This window comes from Diabrotica virgifera, chromosome 6 (genome assembly GCF_917563875.1).
Source record: "Diabrotica virgifera virgifera chromosome 6, PGI_DIABVI_V3a".
Lineage (NCBI taxonomy): Eukaryota > Metazoa > Arthropoda > Insecta > Coleoptera > Chrysomelidae > Diabrotica > Diabrotica virgifera.
Genome location: NC_065448.1, coordinates 141,048,135 through 141,067,285, shown reverse-complemented (window position 1 = coordinate 141,067,285; position 19,151 = coordinate 141,048,135). Strand labels below are relative to the sequence as shown.

Sequence of the window (19,151 nt, the reverse complement as noted above, 5' to 3'; positions counted from 1 at the left end):
AATTTCCTAAGCGAATTACTAAGGTTCTAGGTGCCACCAAAGTGAATAAAAAATAATGAATAACGACAGACTTATTTTGCCCCCTTATTTTGTATTTATTGCTACATTGCAGAAAAGGTAATACCTTAAGACATTTTTTACCAGTCGTATATCATACAAAATTCAATTATCTTTATTTTATTTTTCAACGACTTTGTTCCAAAACGAATCATTTTAAAGTTATAAGCAAAGAAAGCAGAAAAAAATTGATGTTTTTCGAAATTTTTAAATATTTTAATTTTTTTATTAATGTTCCGGCCATATTTGAGAAGGAGGAATTATTATTACTGAAGGTGTCACCTAACTTTATCTGCAAAAATCCGAATGCCACCTCTCACATCCAAAAATATACGTTTTTTCGCAGATCCTTACTGGTCTATATAGCTTGTTGAATTTTCATTATATTCTATTTCTGCAACAAGATTACTGGAAATTAAGTAAAACACAGTCATTTAATGTATATTTCATGAAAAATACTACACGTTGTCAGAAACATGACACTCTTATTGCCCATACATATCACGTAAGATGTACTTGACAAGATATTATAATTATAATACATTAACTTCGACATACATTCCTTAAAATATGTAAGAATTTTATTTTTTATCCATAACCTGTAATTCTTATTAATAATAGACATTTAGTTCATCCTGGTAGCTAACACGTAAATGAATAAAGTCATAATGTACAAGGTGAATACACGAGTTAAAAAGATTTAGTACATAATATACAGGGTGTCCCGAAAAGATTGGTCATAAATTATACCACAGATTCTGGGATACAAAATAGGTTGATTACACCTCACTTACCTATATACAATAGTGCACACAAAAAAAGTTACAGCCCTTTGAAGTTACAAAATGAAAACCGATTTTTTTTCATATATCAAAAACTTTTAGAGATTTTTTATTGAACATAGACATGTGGCATTCTTATGGCAGCAACAACTTAAAAAAAATTAAAGAGAAATTTGTGCACCCCATAAAAATTTTATGGGGGTTTTGTTCCTTTAAACCACCCCAAACTTTTGTGTACGTTCCAATTAAATTATTATTGTAGCACCATTAGTTAAACACAATGTTTTTAAAACTTTTTTGCCTTTTACTACTTTTTCGATAAGCCAGTGTTTATCGACATATTTTCGAATCCACCACATATTTGTATATGGAAGTACGATTATAGTGACCTGTTAATAATCTGAAAATTTATTTATAATTTACATTTTAGGTATATTTGAAAAAAAGCCACATCTCGATAAAAGGTGACTTGTCAAAAAAAGACTAGGAGGCAAAAAAGTTTTAAAAACACTGTGTTTAACTAATGGTATCACAATAATAGTTTAATTGGAACGTACACAAACATTTGGGCGGTTTAAAGGAATAAAGCCCCCATAAAATTTTTATGTAAATATATTAAAAAAGAAGCCGCAGCTCAATAAAAACTGGCTCGTCTAAAAAATACTAAGAGACAAAAAAGTTTTGAAAACGTTGTGTTTAACTAATGGTACTACAATTATGAATTAATTGGAACGTACAGAAAAGTTTGAGGGGGTTTAAGGGAACAAAACCCCCATAAAATCTTTATGGAATGGACAAACTTCACTGTAATTTTGTTTCAAGATGTTCCTGCCATAAGAATGCCCCATGTTAATTTTCAATAAAAAATCTCTAATAGTTTTCGATACATTGAAAAAAATCGATTTTCATTCTGTAACTTCAAAGGGCTGTAACTTTTTTTATGAGCACATTTGTACTAAGGTAAGTTAGGTTTAATGACCAATCTTTTCGGGACACCCTGTATATTAAAATCGTCAACTTGACAAAACACTTCGAATGGGTCTAACCCTTTATAATATATAATCCGATGAGATGAGTTTTTCAATTTTAATTAATCAGAGAGTAGATTAAGAGATAGGAAAACTACGACTCTTTTTTTTTACCTAGATGCTATAATTTGATACTAAAACTATGACAATACCACAATCTTTAGGTAAAATTCCACATTATTCATATTTTTTTTTTAATTTCTTTTATGCATTGCAATCTGTTATCACTATGACTATAAACAATATATTTGACAGAGATAAAAAAAATGACACATTAGGAGCTAAACCCAGTGGTGAGCACCCTTTACCTATAGTAGGGTAGCCCAAGCGGGGATTTTTGCAGTTAATCGAGTGCGTCGGAAAATAACATGTGAAGAATATAACCTTGTAAATATACGCCCATACCATATATTGATTCTTAATAGAGGGGAGTTCGTTAAGGGTGGTCCGAAAAAAAATCTATCCTTAAACTCGAAATCGTCAGATTAAGACGAGGTAAGTTAAGTACGTGAAGAACAGTGTAAAAATCACAAAATTCACAAAAAAGCGAACATTTCTCGAAATGAACATTAGATCGAAAAACTGAAAAACACGTGAAAAATATGTTTGTGGGAGTGGGGGTGACTTTAAAATCAGGAGCCCCCATTTTTTATTGCATTTTTTCGAATTTTGGATAGATGGCGCTATAATCGAAAAAAAAAACGATTTTTGGAAATGGAAAATTGAATTAAAAAAAGAATGTGTGGGTATTTTGTACGCTCGTAATAAACGAAATCAATATACTTTAAACAGTTTAATTATATTTTATTTAAATATTAAACTAATTTTAATACTTACTACTTTCCAAAAAATTTTATTAAAACTATACCAAAAATAAAAAAATAAAAGAATAAAACACACACAAACACATTGAAAAATTCCACAAAGAAATGACTTCTGAACAATAATTGTTGGCAAAAATTTTAGCTAAATACGTATTATCTAAAAAGAAATTATATAATAAATATACTTACAATCATAAGATGTATAAAAAAATTAAAGGCACCCACAGAGTGGGAGTGCCGACAAAAGTGAAAACTTCTTATAGTATATAAATTACGAGCTTAATGCTTTTTCCTTATCCAAAAAGAAGTGCTATACCTATATCATATACGCGATGCGTATGCCCTATGCTATTTATATATACATACACATAATTTATATACTACGTACAAAATTTATATCCGCGAAGTGATGACGGTCGCAAATTCAATACATTTTCCCCATCCAAGAAGTGCACAGTGCACAACGTCCCTAAAGAAATTTTCAATTCAAAAATTTATTTCGTCGAAGCGATGACGGTCCCTAATTCAATACATTTCCCATCCAAAAAGTGCACAACGTATCTAAAGAAGTTTTCACTTCAAAAATTTATTTCGTCGAAGCGATGATGGTCGCGATGACGGTCGCCAATTTAATACTTTTTCCCATCCAAAAAGTGCACAACGTCCCTAAAGAAGTTTTCACTTCAAAAATTTAGTTCGTCGAAGCGATGACGGTCACTAATTCAATACTTTTCCCATCCAAAAAGTGCACAACTAGTTAGGAAATAGTAATACTTTCACACACTAACTAGTGCGGGAAAGACACTTTCCGCATGAGTTAGGAACAATATTTTTTCTAGGGCCTTACGTTTGGAACAAAGCCACAAAAAATAGAGTTATATCAATTTTTATTTAGAAGTTAAAATGCACAAATTAATTCTTTGACAAGGTTGTCAAAACCAAACTTTCATTATAATGGATTACCACGACGACGATATTGGTTTCCATGACAACGATTTAAAACCATTGTGTCTACTGATCTGACTTTTAAATGTTATGTCAAAATCATTTTATTTCATCGAATTATCAGTAGTAATTGCACAAGAGCTCTAAAATTATTGAATTTTTCCCGAGTGATACTTTGATAGTTTCAATTTCACGAGCCGAAGGCGAGTGAAATTATGTCCAAAGTGTCACGAGGGCAAAAATTCTACATTAATTTTAGAGATCGAGTGCAATTTGTTGCGATTATTTCATGAATAAAACTGTTCAAAACCAAAATTTTATAGTAATTTATTTATTTACTACTGTTAAGTACAAGTTGATATAAAATATGTTACTGTTGAAAGTTATCACTTTTATAACTTTTAAAACAGTAATTGTCATTAAAGTCACTGAATGTATTTTTTCGTAGCAACGAAGGGCATCTGACGTAATATACTTGACGACGCGATATTGTCAAAAATTATCGGGTATAATATCACAAGAGAGTGAGAATAAATTGAAAATAATGCGACAGTTTTTCGAAAATTTGTTGTCTGGCAATAGACACGAGAGCCCGCAGGGCTCGAGTGGCTATTGCCCAATGACAACAAATTTGAGTAAAAATGAAGCATTATTTTCTTATTTATTCTTACTGTCATGTAATATTCGTAAGATTATTTTTTAATACGTTTATTATGGATATTTTCTTAAATGTGACAGTTGTCAAAACTAGGAAACTGGTTGCCATTAAACAGAAACAATCTACTTAAAAAAATTCTATCGGTAATTTTCTACAGTAGATAATTCTCAGTATAATTTTAACCTGATTGGCCAGAATTAAACACGTGATCAAATATCTTACTATACGATTGGAAGTTAAAATCATTAAAAAATAATCACCTTAATTTGCATTGCTGTAGCTTTCTATTGGCCAGAATCTCCTATGAATGAAATAATCGCGCTGATTTCATTAAAACATGAACACAATGAGATAAATTTAAAATAAATTAGTAAATAATATCTAAATATTAGTTTATTGCATGTATTATAATATATTATAATGCCATATTACAAGGTATTTTACTTTCCTGCATGCCGTGCGGGAAAATTTACTTTCACACACGCCGTGCAACTTTCGGAAACGAAATGCGTGCGTGAAAGTGGCTCTTTTAGCACGGCCGTAGAAAATAGTTATTTTCCTAACAACTGCAGAAAGTCATTCTTTTCCGCACGCGACTGCAGTTTGCCGAACGACGCGAAGCGGGAGTTCGGCAAGCAGTCGAGTGCGGAAAAGAGACTTTCTGCAAGAGTTAGGAACAATATTTTTTCTAAGAGTCTTTAAAAAATTACCAAACCTTAATCAATTAATTTAATTAATATGAAAATACATACACAAATTAATTCTTTGACAAGGTTGTCAAAACCAAACTTTCAATATAATTAGTTAGCATGACGACGATCTTGGTTTCCATGACGTTGATTCAAAACGACTGTTATTGTCTACCGATTTGACTTTCGAATATTATGTCAAAATAATTTTATTTCATCGAATTGTCGCGTTAATTTCATTAAAACAGGAACACAATAAGATATATTTGAAATAAATTAGTAAATAATATCTAAATATTAGTTTATTGCATGTATTATAATTACTTTAAGGCCATATTAACATATCTAAATTAACACGCGTGCGGAAAAGTAAAAACCGCGTGCGGAAAAGTAACACGCGTGCGGAAAAGTAACACGCGTGCGGAAAAGTGAAACTTTCTAAACTAAAATGTGTGCGCGAACGTAGACATTTTTGCACGCTCGTAGAAAAATAGTTTTTTATCGTTGGCTAGTATAAAACTAGTAAATATTTGTCAAAGTTTAAGTATTGAATACCATTATTGGTCTGTAAAAAAATTTAATCTATAAATTTAGTTTAATCTATAAGTTTTGGCAGCCCGAAAAAATTTTCGACCTATATCTTATCATTTCATACAGAAGCCTTGTTTCTATTGTTTACATCTATTTAGTTTTCTCATAATAGTCCTGTCGCCAGGGGGGGTACAACGGCCTCGTTAATTCAGATGGACTTACCCAAATTTTTTTTATGTATTTTGACCCGTAGAACACGAATTTTTTGGGTAACAGTTGATCCGGATGTCGATAAGATTGTTATAGACCAAGAACTTGAGGAATCAAATAACAGCGATTTTTGGCAAAACAAAACAATATTTTGTATTTTTTGGGTCATTTTAAGCAAAAAATATTTCTACAAGTTTTTTAGTAGGATGCACAGTTTTCGAGATAAACGCGGTTGAACTTTCAAAAAATCGAAAAACTGCAATTTTTAAACCCGAATAACTTTTGATTAAAAATAAAATAGCAATTCTGCTTAGCGCCTTTGAAAGTTCAAGTCAAATTATGTCGGTTTTGATTATTTGCATTGCTAAAAATTTATTGTGTTATTGCTAAACAAAGCTACAAACAACTAGTGCGTGAGTGATGTTTCTATGATTTCTCATTTAAAATCGAACGAGTAGGTAGAATAGGTACTAGTGCAATCAAGACTATTTCTACGTTACATGCGTTAAAACGCATGTAAAAGCACGGGAAACCCTACGTGTTTATAGCTTTGTTAAACAATAAAAAAATAAATTTTTACCAATGCAAATAATCAAAACCGATATAATTTGACTTAAACTTTCAAATGCGGTAAGCAGACTTGCTATTTTATTTTTTAATCAAAAGTTATTCGGGTTCAAAAATTGCAATTTTTCGATTTTTTTAAAGTTCAACCGCGTTTATCTCGAAAACTGTGCATCCTACGAAAAAACTTGTAGAAATATTTTTTACTTAAAATGGCCCAAAAAATACAAAATATTGTTTTGTTTTGCCAAAAATCGCTGTTATTTGATTCCTCAAGTTCTTGGTCTATAACAATCTTATCGACATCCGGATCAACTGTTACCCAAAAAATTCGTGTTCTACGGGTCAAAATACATAAAAAAAACTTGAGTAAGTCCATCTGAATTAACGAGGCCGTTGTACCCCCCCTGGCGACAGGACTATAATGTTTTTAATAATAGCACAATAGTTTTTCTTATACAAAATTGAAATAATTTGAAAGTTCGCGTGTGGTAAAGGAGTAAAGACTATAGGTAAACACTTCTCATTTTATTTCATTATTGAATACGCTGTTACCAAAAATGATAATGATTAAAACAAATAGGTTTATTTATTCCATTTTTAAAAAGTGTTAAAAGTACCATTATAGATTCTTAGATGTAAATTTTAGTCAATGATTTTATTTTTGTTCTACTTTGTTTTTATTCGTTTATGATTTACTTAAAATGTCTATGAAATAAACATACTGTACCTATATGTGTGTGTGCGTGTTCACAAAGAGGGGATGGCATTACAACATACTGTATATAAAGAAGCAATAAATAAATAAGTATTCGAACGAAAGTTTTACTTTTAATATTAACAATATTAAAAATAAAACTTTACTAGAATTTATCTTACGGTTACACCATTCGTGGCTTTTAAAATTTACAAGCCAACGAATTGCCGGAGCTAAGAAGGCCGAGGGAGATCTATCAGGTTGCATCTCACTATCCGCTTGTACATCACGGTAAAATTGCAACAAAGATTAGTTCGAAATAATCAGAATAGGAGTAGAACTAATAAAAATAATAAATAATCATTTGGTTGTGAAGCGAAACAAGAGCCGTCTTATTTTAATTAGTTGAGAGAGCACCAAAAGCACTCTAACTAGTTTCAACGCTTCTTACGGTTTCTTCAGAGAGTGCATATTTTCTCTCTGAACCACTAAAATCCAGGTCGCCGGCCTCGGTTCACCAACGAAATAACATGATGGCGGCATCCCCTAAAGACGAACGAAAGTTTTACTTTTAATATTAACAATAGTACGTTCTTTAAAGGTAAAATATTGCAAAACTTCTAAATTATAAAGAACCGCTTGGATTGACATGAAATTTGGCATACACATAGCTAACAAGTCAAAGAAAAAACGTGATATTGTGCCGATGTGTGCTTTTGCCCTAGGGGTGATTTTCACCCCCTTTTAGCGGTGAAAAGTATATGTTCGAAATAAGTCCGGAAATGGAGAAAATGACTAATTCTAAGCAACTTTTGTTCTATAAAGTTTTTTTACCAAGTTAATACTTTTCGACTTATTTGCGAGTGAATATGTTCATTTTTCTACAAAATAACCACGTTTTCAGACGGTTTTTCGCAAATAACTCAAAAAGCAAGTATTTGGTCGAAAAAAAATAGTTATCGAAAATATAGCACGTAAAAAAGTGAAAAATATGGTGTAAATATTAGGTCACTATAGCTAGCAGAAGCAGAGTTATAGCCAATGAAAAATAGGTTCATATTCGTCAAATTCCAAATCGAATATTTTAACGTGCCATAACCAAAAAACGAAGCACTTTTTTGGGGAAAACTCATTTTAATTTTTTTAAACTTTGAATCGATGAAACTTACAGATCATATAAACACAACATTAAGTAAAGTAACTTGCGAAGCGGTAACGATTAATTTCATTTAAGTTGTAGTCTGGGCTGATTATCGAAGAATAGGCCATTTTTGGGAAAAGTTATTTACCAGCAATTTTATTGCTGGAATCGAATTATAAGATCCTATATATTAATAATATAGGTATGCAAAGTCTTCAGATAGTGTGCTACTTTTTTTATAAACCAAATGGCGCCCGAAAATCGTGTTTTTTTCAATTATTGCTCTAGAACTCCGAAGATTTTAACTTTACAACAAAAACACTCACACAAAAATTCACCGTGATTAAATTCTGCATAGAGACGTGTTTTTCCCGATCTGCTCCGACGAAAATTTTCCTCGAAAAATGCGGGTTTTCCCAACAAAATCTTTAATTTTCAAATAAAGTTTTAGATAAGTAATTATTTACCAATAATTAAATAATTTGGTGACTTAAAAGCCTTCTTGGTTTAGATTATAGTTCCAGAAGCTGGTGAAAATTAAACGAATATTTTAGCAACAATTCAATTGTTAATTAATAATTTACGGTCGCAATAATAACCAAAATAATTATGATACACCGATCAAACTTTGAAATCTTATAAAGATGAGATACCTATTTAACATTTTGTCGACAAAATATAATTTTTTTATTTTTTTGCATAATCTTTAAATGTTTAAAAAAATAGTTATAAACAAATTAACGTTTCTAAGAAAGTTTTTAGTATATTATAATTTTAAAAAATACCTAAAATGCGCATTTCAAATATCTTGAAAATGAATGCCTTAAAACTTTTTTGCAACCATTTGCAAAAAAGTTATGAAACAGCAAAGTAAACATACGATTACTACGGTGTTAATAATTTTTTTAAATTCTTTCAAAGCGTAGAAGTGAGTTTAAAGTACAAGCTAATTATTTATAAAACAATATCGATTATCAGCTTAATGGTTATATTTTAATTAAAGATTATAAATAAATTTTTTTGTAATTTACACGCGCGAAAGTAGAATAATACAGTACCGTAGCTACCCGCCCACATACACAACTCGCGCGAGTTTAAGCGTGTCAGTCGCTTCGAGTGAACATTTTATCTCCGGCTCTGTATCAAGCCTACTTTCGCGCTAAAAATTACAAAAAAAAGTAATTTTAATCTTTGATTAAAATATAACCATTGCACTAATTTTTGACATTCTTTGTGAGTAATTAGATTGTACCATAGACTCACTTTTAAGCTTTGAAACAATTAAAACAAATTATAAACAATGGAGATATCGTATATTTATTTTGCTGTTTCCTAACTTTTTTGCAAATGGTTGGAAAATTTTTTAAAGCATTCATTTTCAAGACCTATGAAATACGCATTTTAAGTATTTTTTAAAATTAGAATATAATAAACAATTTCTAAGAAATGTTAATTTGTTTATAACAATTTTTTTAAACATTTAAAGATTATGCAAAAAAATGAAAAATTTATATTTTGTCGACAAAATATTAAATAGGCATCACACCTTTATAATCTTTCTAAGTTTGATCAATGTCTCATGATTATTTTGGTTGTTATTGCGACTGTAAATTGTTAATTAACAATTGAATTGTTGCTAAAATATTCGTTTCATTTTAACCGGCTTCTGAATTTATAATCTATACCAAGAAAACTTTTATTTCGCCAAGCTACTGGCTCAAAAAATTTATTTGAAAATTCGAGATTTTGTTGGGAAAACCCACATTTTCCGAGGAAAATTTTCGTCGGAGCAAATCGGGAAAAACATGCCTCTATGTAGAATTAAATTGGGGTGAATTTTTATTTGAGTATTTTTGGTGTAAATTTAAAATCTTCGGAGTTATAGAGCAATAATTGAAAAAAATACGATTTGTCGGCGCCATTTTGTTTATAAAAAAAGTAGCACACTATCTGTGGACTTTGCATACCTATTTTAATAATATATAGGATCTTATAGTTCGATTAAAGCAATAAAATTGCTGGTAAATAACCTTTCTTTGTACTTTACTAATTAGACTACGTATTATAACTATTTTTTTTTCAAAATTTAAAGATTATGCAAAAAAAGAAAAATTTATATTTTGTCCATAAAATATTAAACAAGCATCTCATCTTTATAATCTTTATAAGTTTGATCAATGTAGCATGATTATTTTGGTTATTATTGCGATCGTAAATTGTTAATTAACAATTGAATTGTTGCTAAAATATTCGTTTAATTTTCACCGGCTTCTGGAATTACAATCTATATCAAGAAATATTTGATGTCACTAAGTTATTTAATTATTGATTAATAATTACTTACCTAAAACTTTATTTGAAAATTATAGTTTTTGTTAGGAAAACCCGCATTTTTCGAGGAAAATTTTCGTCGGAGCAAATCGTGGAAAACATATCTCTATGCAGAATTTAATTCCGGTGAATTTTTATTTGAGTGTTTTTTTTTGTAAAGTTAAAATCTTCGGAGTTATAGAGCAATAATTGAAAAAAATACGATTTGTCGGCGCCATTTTGGTTATAAAAAAAGTAGCATACTATCTGTGGACTTTGCATACCTATATTATTAATATATATGATCTTATAATTCGATTTCAGCAATAAAATTGCTGGTAAATAACTTTTCCATGAATTTTGCTAATTAGCCCAGAGTATTGCTAATTGGGAGGTGATCTTCCTGATTTTTTTTTGCCAAAACAAAAGGGACCAACTTTATTTTGAGTGTAACTTGCTTAAATTTGATGCTAGAATTAAAAAAAAAAACAGAAATAAAGCTTTTTCTAAACACTTTAAAAAGTTGTAATGCGTTCTATTCGGAAAAAAAAAATAAATAGATTACTTGTCAATTGAACTTTTTGGACCTTCAGTCAATTACATGCACCCATATACCTATGCTATTAATTTTAGACAGTCTTTAATACATTTCACATATATTATTTTGAATTCAGTGTTTCCACAATTTTTTAAAACTTTAAATAATCTTATTTTCTAATGCATGACAACTGTTCAGTTGCCAATAAGTTTCCATTATGTGAGGTGCTCCGCTCTGGACATTGCAACCCATTTGGGAAGAGTCCTGTGAGGTTAAATCCAGGAATATTTTCAACATTACATCTTTTTAATAACCGTATGAAACAAGTTTTAAAACTGTATATAACATTTAAAAGCTTTTTACCCAAACATTTAGTGGCTCAGAGATGTATGTACATTTGTACATGTATAATACTGGAATTAAACACTGATGATAGAATTAGTATTCCAAAAACGTTCTGTTCTGTGATATAACCCTTTTTAGGGATTTTTAAATATACTTTTTACAAAGGAATTTACTATTTTTTATTGATACTTTTATTTATTTAACCCTACGTTAGTCGCGCGGTTATTGTTGACGAGCTTAGTCGCGCTTGTTTTTTGCAAGTAAATGAAAATGGTCACAAAAATAATCTCAATTTAGTAAAAAACACAAATCTTTATTATTTTTGAACTTACAAAATGACCAATAGTGATGAATAATAAAGAACAGAACAAAAGTAAACAACGAACAAAACTATTAAATGGTAAAAGTGGCACAATTTTAGTCCGTCAAACATGTCCCTGAGATGATCCTTGCAGCCAAATTTGTCACATTTTTGGCTTGACCTTCTTGTTGATTTATTGCAAATTCGTGGACCAATACAACATCATCCCACGTAATTTGTTGGAATATTAGGGGGAGGGGTACGACTTCTTGAACTCCGGGCAGTACGCGAGCTCGTCGTCTAAGTTCTCTTAGCAGGGAAAGGGAAGGTATAGTTGATCCATATTCAATTTGGGATTTGATTAGTTCCCTAAGTCTTCAATAAAGTCGCTTCTTGAAACTATTTCCTTTATTTTATTAGCTTTATATACACAGCAGGCTACCTATTAGCTTTATATAATACAACTAAAAACTGGAACGCGTTTAGTCGCGCGGTCAACATTTGTAGACCAGTGCTCTATAAATGATGGTAAAAAAATAATGCAAACAGATCGGCGGCGTTTATCAAACTGAAGATTAAGTTGGAAGTATTAGTGACAGCTACTAAGCGGGATGGGGGCGTATGTGCAGTTTTCTGGAATTGGAGACCACTTAAAGGAGAGTGGTCTAAGGGCGATGCCACATTATGCGTTTTGACCGGATGCGGTGAAAACGCATCCGTTTCCAACGCAACCGGACCGACCTGTCACACTATGCGTTTAGTCTGGTGCAGTTTGTAAGCGCGTACCGGTGACTCAAAACGCATCCGTTTCCAACGCAACCGGACCGATCTGTCACACTATGCGTTTTCACCGGATGCGGCGGAAACGCATCCGGTCAAAACGCATAATCTGACATCGGCCTAAGGTGGTAGACCGAGCGACTAACGGAGGGTTAAAAAGCTCAACAGGCCTTGAAGGCGTAAGGCGAAAAATGCAATTAATATAATACAATAATATTATAATACTATATATACCCCATTCCGCGAATATACGACTCTCTTGGATTATCGCGGCAACGAATATTTTACTGTGCAAAATATGAAGAACGAAAGTAAATTTCAAATTATATTGTTGTTTATTGGAGTAATTATTGGAATACACCATATTAGTGACTTACAATTCTCCTCCATTCGTCCCTGTTTGTAGCTCTTTTTTCCCAAGCAATAATTCCCTCATTTATGAGATATTCCTTTACACTATAAAACCATCTTTACCTGGGTCTTCCTTTCTTCCTTTTCGTGATTGGGCCCTATTTTAGGATCATCTTTGGCATCCTCTTTCTTTCCATTCTCATCACGTGTCCCAACCATCTCACTCTCTATGCTTTTATGAAGCGACTGAAGCTTGGTTCGTTATACAGTTCCTCTAATTTCCTATCTTTTCGTCGTACCCAATAGACGGAGAGACAGCGCTGAAAAATCTCTTTGAATTTACTAAAGCTTAATTTTTTACAGTTGATTACTGTGATTGTGTAAAGAAACATACTGCGGTCGGTCAAGCGAAACGTAGAACAGGGGTTACTGAGAGGGTATCAAAGTTGATTTCCTACGAAGGTAATTAAATCCATTTACTAAGGCTGAAAATCAGTACACACATTCTAAATTTATATAAATAAAAGTTATTATAGTCGGTCAGCTGTATGACGGGACAGAGCCAGTCGGTCGGCCCCAATGAATGTACAGGGTTATTCACTATATTTTGACCCCCTTTTAAACTGCTTTATTTACAGAATTAGAAAAAAATGTAAAATACAAAAGTTATTCGATTTTTTAATTATGATTTTTTAACATATATATCGTACTAGTGGCGTCATCTATTTGGGCGTGATGACGTAATCGACTATTTTTTTAATGGGAATAGGGGTCTAGTGCTAGCTCATTTGAAAGGTTATTCAATTCCCTATTCAGTAATATAAATATTAACATGATTAATTATACAGGGTGTCCAAATAAAATTTTAAATTAAATTAATTGTTTAACTATTAATTAAAAAAAAAATCAATTCAAAAATCGAATAACTTTTGTATTTTAAATTTTTTTCTAATTTTGTAAATAAAGCAGTTTACAAAGGGGTAAAAATATAGTGAATAACCCTGTACATTCACTGGGGCCGACCGACCAGCTCTGTCCCATCAAACAGCTGACCGCCTATAATAACTATAATAATACAGTAAAAAAATAATATCAATAACAAATAACAAATAAAAAATACAATTTACGAAAATTAGATAAATCGTCAATATGCAGTATATAAGATATAAAAGCAAAAACAAAAACAATTTATAAAAAAATATAAATTGCAAATTGAACATACAACAAATAAAATACAACATTAGGAGCTAATAAATTTAAGCTGCTGCATATGAAACCCAATTTTCTTAGTTCCCACATAACAATTTCATGTTCTTAGTAGATTCATAGAACATACTTTTCAGAAAAAGTATACAGGGTGAGGCAGATAAAAGTCCTATTAGAAATATCTCGAGAACTAAAGGCAACAGGATTATGAAAATCGGAATTAAGGGGTTTTGAAGAGTAATCTATTCAATGAAAATATTTTCATCTGTTTGGTACTTCCGGTTATACCGGAAGTTGCTTATAACTTCGTTTTTTTAATGGGACACCCTGTATATTTTTACATTTTTGGATTCTATTCGATGTCTTATTTCTGAAAATAGTAGGTTTTGTAATATTATACAGGGTAATTTAAAAGGTAATTACGTTTTTTTTCTTAATTTCGTAACAATATTCACACCCTGAGAATTGTATTAGTTTGACATCGAAAACTTCATTTACGTTCAAATGGTTTTTAATATAGTCTATTATTGTTATTAACTGTTAGTATAGCTAATTTTAGTATACAGGGTTGGTCGAAACTCGGAATGAGTATTTTCTGAGTTTTCTTATATGGAATACCCTGTATTTTAGTATTCTAAGGGAATGATATTTTAGGGTACTTTTTTATTTCTTAAGCATTCCCTATACCTAACTGCTTTAAATTGTTAGTTATGGGTGATTAAAACCAAATATTAATTGTAACAAAAAATACGTGAAATTTTATTAGGTTGGCCGTGAATATAATCAATCACAAATAATTTTTCGGAAATGAATACATATTAAACTAGACTGATCCTTAAAATTAGCAGTAATGGTTGAGCTATCAAAATAACTACGTAATTAAGATTGTTGGTTCAATTAACAATTAAGCACAAATAAAAGAATATAGGTATAGGGAATGCTTAGGAAATAAAAAAGTATCATAAAATATAATCTCATTACAATACTAAAATGTAAGGTGTTCCATTTAAGAAAACTCAGAGAATACTCTTTCCGAGTTTCGACCAACCCTGTATATTAAACTTAAAAAATTAGCTATACTAACAATTCGTAACAATAGTAGATTATATTAAAAAACATTTAAATATAATCAGAGTTTTTGTTGTCAAACTGCTACAATTCTACAGGGTGTGAATATTGCTACGAAATTTAGAAAGAAACGTAATTATGTTTTAAACTACCCAATATAATATTACAAAACCTCATATTTTAAGAAAGAAGAGGTTATTCTTCCTATAGGTTCATACAGTATATTCTTTTTAAGATATTTTAAAAGTATATACAAGTATGTGTTAAGCATATAGTTTTGGATATACTTACGCATATACTAAGAATATTCGATTAAGGTATATTCTAAGAATAAACTTTTACGAACATTCCGAGATACTACGTACACAAATGTGCTCAGTATATTCGGTGCAAGAATATTCTTGCACCAATCATGAAATCTATAATGTTTTTTATGGTACATGCTATGCTTGTACTACGCATATACTAAAAAGGATATACTTCGACGAATGTTGGTAGGATATGCTTAGAACATGATGCGAACATCATTGTTATGTGGGTTATTCATTAAGAAATCCTTCTATTGATAGATAGGCTTTTAGATAGATAGGCTTTTGTAGTTTTACGGAACTTTGGGAAAGATGTTGCAGATTTAAGTTGTAAAAGGAGATGGTTGTATAGTTTTTTGGCGGAATATAATTTTCTTTACTAGCTCATTGGACGGGATCGGTAAATAAATATCAAAGATTGAATTTCTGGTGGAGTAGAGATGATTAGGCCTTGCTGAAAATACATGAAGGTGATTACGAATTAAGAAGTTGAAGTTGTTGAAGATGGATCCGGTCATTTTAACCGCATCTACATAACATTGATACTTCTATTGTCAATTTTTATACAGCGCATTGAAATTTTGTAGCTAACTAGTAAGAATGGCGTGTACACGCAAAGATATGTTGACATAAAAGTTAGGTCTCGTTAGAACATTAAAGTGCAAATTGGTAATGAAACGATTTAAAACATTTTTACGTGTCAACAATCTATACACTAATAATATGTTAACTTTTATGTCAATAAAAATTAAAACCTGGCGCGTACACGCCAGAAATTAAAATTTATTTTCAATATTAACAACTTTTTAAATGTTTATTTATGAAATGTGATCTTGTGATAATAGCTGATGAAAAAACAAAAACAAATTTTTCATGCGCCAGTTAACATTTTGCCGTCATTTTAAATTAAACTTGCACGTGTACATTTTCGTGATTTTGTGGTTAAGCAGTTTAAAAAAATATCAATTAAAATTTACGAGGCAAAAAATGAATTTCTTAGGATACCTATTATAAGATTTCTCAATGTGCATGAACAACATTCATGTTTATGGGATGTTAATTCTGACCGTTACAAAGACAGAGATTCACGAATAGATGCATATCAAAATATTATGGCAACAACAATGTGGTAGTTAATAGAGTACAGTCAAACCATAGTAATATTAAAGATAAGATATACCCTCCAGATGCTAAATACCTCAAAATTACATTAAACTTTAGTTTCACAGTAAAGCGTCTCTCATAGGGGTATTTTGTTTTTCAATATATGGGGTTACTTACTGAAGAACAACTTTAAACTGTTCCTTCGACATCTGTAAACAAATTTTGTAATTTTCTAGATTGATAGTTATTGTTATACACTTTTTCTGAAGCGTGAAATTACTACCTACTTGCAATTAAGTTTCTACTCCAAATTCGGCCTTTTCGTTTACCATTTAGTCTCTTTTCCACTAAAAGTGTCCCTATATTTTAATGCAGGATATCGAGACTTCTAAGAAAACCTACTTTCTGTTTCGGAGTTAGAGTTAGAGGAAAGTCATCAAATATGGAATACCATTTTGTTTTGGGGATTTAAAAAAGTACCTTTATTCAAATGAAATCAGTTTAATGTTATGATAAATCAGTCATAAATTTTTATGTAGAGCCTTTATGTAAAAGCCTTCTATTAAATATCTTAATTAACAAAATAAAATCGAACAAAAAAAAACACAATCGCAAATGAGTAACCAAATATGGAATAGGTATTATAGGTATATGGAATATATATATATATATATATATATATATATATATATATATATATATATATATATATATATATATATATATATATATATATATATATATATGGAATACAAGCATAAACCAACATCAACATATCATTAACAAAAATATGTGAAATATGAAAGAAGTGGGATAATTCACTTGCAGACATCAAAGATCCATGTATCAAATTCTGGACCAGTATAATCATAATGAACCCACACATTATGCACTTAGTCCAGTTTTTCCACTGTTATCCGCGGAAAAAGTATTTGACAAAACATAAAAATATATTCAGCATCGGCAGAGCCAGGAGATTCTTGATTCAACAACCGCTCGGGCTCACTGTCTACATCAAACTGGATACCATCCTTTTCCTCAGAGTCTTCTTCTTCACAATCAGTCTATTTTTCTTTATTTGTTTGTTTCTTTTAGCAGTTTTCTTTTCATTCTTTGTATTAGCTGATTTATTTTCTTTTTCTTGCCTCTTCAACTTTTGATTTACTAAATCACTCAATCATTGTAGGTAGACGACTACGGCAGCTTTTCTCCCCCAAAGACCCAATTATGAAATATTCCATAATTAGGCACCAACGACTGTCCATATTTGGATTTGTACATTAGTTCAAACTAGTATAAACATTTTTTCAAGTGATAATTACAGAAGGTCATACAATATTAAAATAAAGGTACTATCGATAGACTCAGTAGCATAAAAAGTATGTATTCATGCATAATAACCAATAATACTCGTTGAATATGGGTCTACCCCAAAATCCCGACAGGCAAAATCCCGACAGCCACAATCCCGACGGCCAAAATCCCGAGACGCCAGAATCCCGACAGGCCAAAATCCCGACATTCCAGAATCCCGACAGGTTTGAAAGTTTCTTTTTAACATATAATTACATTTATTTCTTGTTTATGGCCATCTGTTTTTATTTTGTGTTACTAAACAAAAGTATTTACCATTTAATATGAACTAATTTTCTAAATAAAATTCTTAACATGGGTATATGAATTAATAGTATATTACTTTATGAGGCGGAGAAGCATGACTTTTCTTGACGCGCCCGATATTACGCGCCGAACGAAGTGAGGCGCGTAATAGAGGGCAAGTCAAGAAAAGTCGCTTCTTTGCCGAATAAAGTATACTATTTTTTCTTCAAACGTAGCAAAATCTAGAATGCCTCAAACGACATGGTGGCTGGAAATCAAGCACGGTTGCCGAAGGATATATAGAGGATTCAATAAGAAATAAGAACGATAATGCTCAAAAAATTTTAAACCCTCATGATTCGCCAACATCGGGAATGATTGCTGAAAGTTGTGCTCGACCATCAGTATCATCAACAATTACCAATGCGTATCAAGAGTCGGGAACATTTTTGCACGGTTTCAATTTTGAAAATGCCTCATTAACTAATTGTACTTTTAATATTACTATAAATAAAAATGATGTTTAATTGTTGTTAATGACATTTGTATTGTTGCTTTGTGACATGTTTCATATTGTTGCCATGAAAACATTTTTCCCTCCGCCGTAAAGAAATGGGAAAAAAACTGCTGCCGGCGGAGACATCAAACTTTGACAGGATCAAGTTAGATAAGTAATGTCATCATTATTTGACTTTTGAATAAAAATTTTTTTTTTGCCAATATATAGTTCAATAATATATGTATAATCCAATCCTGAATTAAAGTTTACTTTCATATAATAGATATTATCATGTCACTTAAAACCTTGCATTTAAGTAAGTATAGCTTTTATATTATAAAATGAAGTGTTTTAATATTTTTTTTAATTATTAAAATATATTACATTTAAAAAATTATAATTATTAAAATGTATTACATTAATGTAAAACATATTTTTACTATTTACTATTTTCAACTTTATCGCAGAAAAAAATATTAACAACTAATTTTTATTAAGCTTAAAATTAAGTAATTAAACGAAAATGTTATTTGATAATAATGAAAATATAAATAATGAATAAATTCTACACTTATTATATTTTTAACGCATTTTGCAAATTATTAAAATCATTAAC

General features: G+C 30.6%; 1 protein-coding gene across 3 annotated transcripts in view; it reads left to right on the top strand.

The window, feature by feature from the left end:
• Window positions 1-19,151, top strand: part of LOC114325317 (sodium/hydrogen exchanger 9B2) — a 195,533-nt gene that overhangs the window by 81,289 nt on the left and 95,093 nt on the right. Inside the window, exon 1 of one of the 3 annotated variants that reach the window (XM_050653222.1) lies at window positions 6,738-6,800. The exons of the other annotated variants lie outside the window; for them this stretch is intronic. The gene's annotated coding sequence lies outside the window, so the exon portion shown is untranslated. Of the gene's footprint in view, window positions 1-6,737; window positions 6,801-19,151 lie in introns of those variants that run through there. 3 annotated transcript variants of the gene reach the window in all.